Below are 5900 nucleotides of genomic sequence, written 5' to 3'. Positions count from 1 at the left end.
ATTTATTGTGGGGTAACAGTCTGGTGATGACTGTCTATATAATTGACAGTCTTTTTCTTTGTAGCTTGAATTCTGAGCTCTGGGTCTCTGAGAGCAGATCAAAGGGCCAAAATAGGCGTTGGGATGAAGCTGTTCATAGTCTGAGTGCTTTAAAAGCCTTGCCTTACTCTGAGTGACAACTGATAAAAATGTTTCCTAGTGCCCCAGTACCCTAGTGCTGTCAGAGGGTTAAAGGGCAGTACGGTGTTAGTCATATAGAATTCAGCATTGCCCTAGAATTACTGATGTAACAATCAAGCTGTGAGACTGCTTCAGATGCCTCTTTGTCTTCTCTGCAATTGTGAATCTTTCATGCGCTTTTCTCAGTGATTTTCCTCCCTCCTCTCGCCTTTACTAATTAAAATTCTAATCACTCTGACAGCTAGCACTAGGAAAAAAAATCATTCTTCCATGCTGGAGAAGGTAATTTCAAGGTGTTTTAGCTGCCAAAGAAACAAATGGAAATTAGACAAAAAAGCGAGTTGTCATCAGAGGATGAGCTACCTGCACTATCCCCTTTTTCACTATATTAAGATATTAAAATTTAAGGAAAAAAGATGGTTCTCTCTCTTGCTTTATATTATTGCCAGATATTTGGAGACATTGTAGTCTGATTTACCTTCTGGTATTCATAAAGGTTTTGTTTACATTGGTTAACATCAAAATGATTTACCTTTCTTGTCATGAATTGCAGAGCAATGCAATGTCAAACATTTAACTTGATTTGATATGTGATTGTAGATGATGCATATTGCCTGCTTTTGTGAGCTGTGGTTAGGAACATTCATTTAAATGTACAGGAGCGCACAGACAAGGATTTAAAATAATACATGATTCTTGATGCAATGTTGCAGCTTTGAAACTAGGGATATGAGAATATTTATATCTTATAAAACATAAAACAATGTTCAAATGTCACTAGCTAATTCATTTATGGAAGGGGCACCTAACAGGGAATTTCAAACCTGGGTATTTCTTTAACTGGATATAAAGCTGGGATTCTGTATAATTCAGGATTGCAGGTTAATAGTAACATGCAGATGTGTTACATTAAGCATATAGTAAATATACTGGTACATAGATAACGTTACCATTGGTCTTGCATTTTCAGGAATTGTCCTGAATGTCAGACCTGTGTCCCGGTGTTCACAAAGAAACTCTGAAATAGGCTTTGGTCCTGAGTTTGGAAAATTGGTCTTGAACAGTCCTGTTGTGCAAAGTGTCCTACTGTTTCACTGCATACAGCACAATGCTGCTTGGCACCATGGGAGTATGATTTAACTGCTTCCAATTTTGGGCTACCTCCTGAAGCTGGAGCAGTGTAGCCAGCTTCACTTGTCACTGAAGCCAGTTCATCCATGGTGCTATGTTAATGTTGTACCACAAAAAACTGGAAGTGGTGTTGACTACATTAGATTCTGAAGTTCTGTATGGTGTCTGGGACTGTATCTTGGATTTTGATCCCTAAAGTGAGGTCGTCTTTTATATTATGCATAGATGTATGTCTATTAAATAAATGTGCATAATTAACTAACAAATGCACACATTTACCCAAAGAGAAACAGGCATGCCCACACCTACAGACCTCCAGTTCTGCCCTCAGATCTGCACCATGTATTTCTCATGATTAAAATAAATCACGTGTTTGGAGTATTTTATATATTTAGTTATATTTAGTTATTTTTATTTATTTCTGTATCATTATCTCCAGGCTTCAATTTTAGGGGTGAATGAACCAGTGTGGATCGTACAAAATTGATTTTGACTTTTGCCAGTCTTTCAAACTAAGTCCAACGTTTATTATGATTTTGAAAATCTTTGCTTGGCTTTTATGGTTGATTTGTTACTCTCTGCACCCCTGCACATCCTTAGTTCTGGCCCAGATGAAGAAGAATGAGATTTTTCTGCTGAAAGTGTATTCTTACGAAATCTGCAACCTGCTTTTTCTATAGTGTTTGTGCACTTTTCTCTGACCTCAGGAACTGGAAGGCAGAGAGATGAAATAGAAAGCTATCTATGGGTTGTCCATAGCATTGTGTTGTATTACTTTTGCTATGTTTTGAACAGAATCAAAAGGGGCTGTACAGCTGCAATATTGCAAACAGAATTGTATGCTTTAGTAGTAATACAGCAAGTGCAGGAACCATGCATTTCCTCTCCTTCCCCTCTTTTCCTGTCATCCCTCCCAAATTTGTAATAAACATTTTGCTATGGAATAGCAATACTCATTTAAATTATTTAAGCATTTTTTAACAACTCTACTAGAAGCCATCTTTTATCTGTAACTGACAGAAGAGGAGTGCCATCTACTTAAAGCATTTATCCTTCTCTACTTCTGTATATGGCTCCTATACCACATTTTTCATTAATGTGAGATTCCAACACAACAGGGGTTCCCATCTTAACTTGAAAATGCCAGGCTCCTGGAGCCTTGCTTCCAGGAACAGTTACTAGTTGACTGACGTAACATGCACTTGCTATAGCTGTTTTATAAAGGCTCTTGAAATTCCTGCCCAACTCCAGCAGTTCCACTTCAATAGGTTATTTAGTCAAATTAAATTGTACCTGCTACTACATGACTGTATTCTAAATCGGATATTATTGATCATGCGGCAGCTATCACTGGACATATTTTATTTCAGAGGTGCTCAACCTTTTGGGATTGAAGGCCAGATGAGTGGCTTGGGGCAGGTCTGTGGGCCAGGAAATCCAGGATCAGGTTTTGGGGCCTGGAACCCCGTCCTGCTGCGATGGGGCCCTGGGGTTCCAGTATCACCCCCTCCCATTCTCACATCCTGAGACTGTGGTCTGCATCAACCTCTCCCACTGGGAATGGGCCCTGGGGCCCCAGCCACTGAGATTGGACCCCGTGGACCTTGCCGAGCCCTGACCCCTGGGATCAGCTGCTTGATCCAGTGTGTGGGACCTGGGGGTCTCCATGGGTCTGGAAATGTGGCAGTAGGGGAATGGAGCCACTGTTCCCTCTAACACATTTCTGGACATGTGGGGAGCCCCACAGGTTGGAGGATGCAGCACTGTGAACCAGATTTGGCTTGCAAGCTGGTGGTTGAGCTCCCATGCCTCACTATCTTGCCTATGTTATATACACTTTTTTCCCAAAGAACAGCTGCTGGAAATAGTAGTGGGCATGATAAGCAAGTGAGAGTAGTTTCTGTCACTTACTGGACAAAGATGAAAGTAAAATCTTCCGGGACTCGCAGGGAACAGAACAGTGAACAGGTTCAGATCCCTGGCTGCTGCTACTCAGTTACTTACTTCACGGAAAGATCCTTATTTCTTCATTCTGTCTTTTAGAACAAGGTGAGAATTTTATTCTGGGGTGTGTTGTATGTGACAAAACATAGTATAATGTACAATGGTACTGGAAAGAAAATTGTTTTTTCTGCCAAAATGATTAAAAGAGAAGCATTGTTTATCCCAGTAGGGCAAGGGGGAAAAAACTGGCCCAGACAAGAAGAACTCAGACCTCAACCAGATCTTCCTTTCATAAATTTAGTCTACCGGTCTCCCTTTCTACCTACTAATGGATATTTTTTAGGATTACATTCTTAAAGGCAGGCCAAAAAGATGTTCAAAAGGAGGAGCTGGAAAAACAAACTGTGCACAAAAAATCTATTTATGGTATGAAATCATCCATACTGCCATGAGAACATTATATTTTATCTGTAATGTTTACCTGATTGAGCTTGTAAATATTGTAGAGTTTCTTTTTAAGTACTTACTTTTGAACAAGTCAAATCAATACTATGATGAATATCAAGATGTTTTTAATATCAATGTATTTACTTAGGCATCAGAAGCTGTGGTGGACTGGAGGAGGGCTAAATATTGTAGACATTTGAAAAAAATGTTTGGTCTGCAGAATGAACAATGATTTAGGAAGGTGCTTCATTTGTCTAAATTACTTCATGCATAATGAGTTAAAAGTGCCTTTTGCATCATGATAAAAAGGCAAGTATAAAATAACCAAACGTAATAACCTCTGAATTTTGGTCAGTCTAGTTGCCTTTGCATCAGCATACACAGAACCCACCTCATCAGCTACCAATAAGTGGTACTGTCCATGCGTTGAAATCAAAGATAAAATCCTATTTAAATAGCTTTTGCCACAGTAAATGTTTGAGTTAATAATTCTTACCATAACTGTCTGTTTAATCTCTGCAGCATGTAGAAACCAAGCACCAGTGTCAATACCAAAAGCCAAATTATGTTCAACTCTCCGGTCTCTCAGATGCTGTAAATAAGGACAGACAAATGCCTGTTAATAGCAGTGGAGAAGTAAGAGAATTATAAATCTCTATCAAAGTTGTAAAATAGAATGTATATTGGCTCCGTACGAAGGCCCAGATGTTCAACATGACCAGACTCCAAGTCAGGACAAAACAAGAAAATCCCACGAGAGCTAGTGCCCAGAGGGATCCTCAGTGTTACAGACTGATGGAAAGCCCACCAGTGAGGCTGAAAACCAACCTGAGCTTATGCAGTCCTCACCACTGAAAGAGCTTGGCAAATTTCTCAGGAAAAGATGACTAGAGATAAATAACAGAAGAGAGAGGAAACGTGGGAATGGTTAAAGCAAGTGAAGGCTTGGCATAAACATGATAGTGTGGGCCTGAAATCTGGTTGTTGTACCTGGCCTTACGAGACCCCAGGCTGGAGCTTACAGCAGAAGTTAGAGGCAGCCCCTTTTTCCTTCTCTTATCCACAAGGGCTACACTACTGTTGTTTTAGAAATATTTTCCTCACTTTTCTTGTCAGCAGTCCCTGAAGAACTATTGCTGGTCATTTTTCCTTTTCTGCGTTTGTGACTTTAGCACCGGCTGCTGAGAAAAGAAATGAGAGGGTTCTGCTTTTCTTCTAATTCTGCTTTTCTTCCAACCACTTGGTGCAAGGAAATGTTTTGTTTGGGGTCAAGTGGAATGTGCTGTTTGATTTGAAACAACATTCGGAGGGTTATTATTTTCCCTTTTATTTTTAACTAAAAAAAAAAAAGGCGTTTTGATCCAAAGATCAAATTGATTTCCCCCAAACCCCGGCTTTTCCATTTGGCTGCCAACCTGAAAAATCAGTTATTTGTGTTGCCCTACTCAGGTTTCCTTTTATATCCAGATCCTTATAAAAATATGCAGAATGGCTACCTTAAATTCCTGCTTTTTGTACGTACTCGGCAAGTTCCTCCGAGCATCTGAAGCGATAGAAAAGAAGTGTGCACACTTACGCTGAGTGGAGATTGGAGGTGACGAGACGGGGTTTTGGCAGCGCTTCACGTCGCTGGGTCAGAATTCTCATTCCTCTCGTTTCCTTTCTCAGCAGCCAGCAAAATGGGTTGACATGAGGAAAATGTCTGCCAAGGAACTTTAACAGGAGGCAGTTTTTAATTAACAGAGGCCAAAGAAGGTGATAACCCCAAGGGTAGCGAAGAGAAATTAACATGGAAAAGCAGTTCCACGCTTTTGTGGGTCCCAAAAGGCCAGTCATATTAGTGGTGTCTGTTCTGATTGAACCTTTGCTGTGTCTTTTTATTGATTCACTTGTCAGAATCTGACAAAAACACTGCTGGCCGTCAGTTGTTTGCTCCTGGTGGCAGCTTATGGCTAGAAACAGCTTCGTTGTAAAACATTCAGCATAGCAAGGTCTGTCATTGTGGTTAGCATTTCCCAGAAATGATTAATTTTGTTCGACTTAGAGCAAAAACTAAACTGCACTAAAATAAAAGCCGACTGAAATGAAAGCAAACATGGCCCACGCATTCTCTCCAAGTCACCATTTCATCCCATTAACTGTTTGCCTGGGCTTAGAGTAAAAAATTTAATTACTAAGCTATTTTTAAAGTCAGATTT

At 40.0% G+C, this 5900-nt stretch overlaps 1 long non-coding RNA gene across 1 annotated transcript; it reads right to left on the bottom strand.

The window, feature by feature from the left end:
• On the bottom strand, positions 1-5411 carry LOC149868377 (uncharacterized). The gene is made up of 4 exons (XR_016440982.1): positions 5279-5411; positions 4199-4294; positions 3223-3347; positions 1-482 (listed from the first exon to the last, which is right to left on the bottom strand). It is a non-coding gene; the product is annotated as an uncharacterized LOC149868377 (long non-coding RNA).
• Between the last annotated feature and the right edge of the window lie 489 nt (positions 5412-5900).

Source organism: Crocodylus siamensis, chromosome 3 (assembly GCF_052110815.1).
Source record: "Crocodylus siamensis isolate JL-2025a chromosome 3, ASM5211081v1, whole genome shotgun sequence".
Taxonomy (NCBI): domain Eukaryota; kingdom Metazoa; phylum Chordata; order Crocodylia; family Crocodylidae; genus Crocodylus; species Crocodylus siamensis.
The sequence above is the reverse complement of the archived record's forward strand: the minus strand, read 5'-3'. Positions and strand labels throughout refer to the sequence as shown.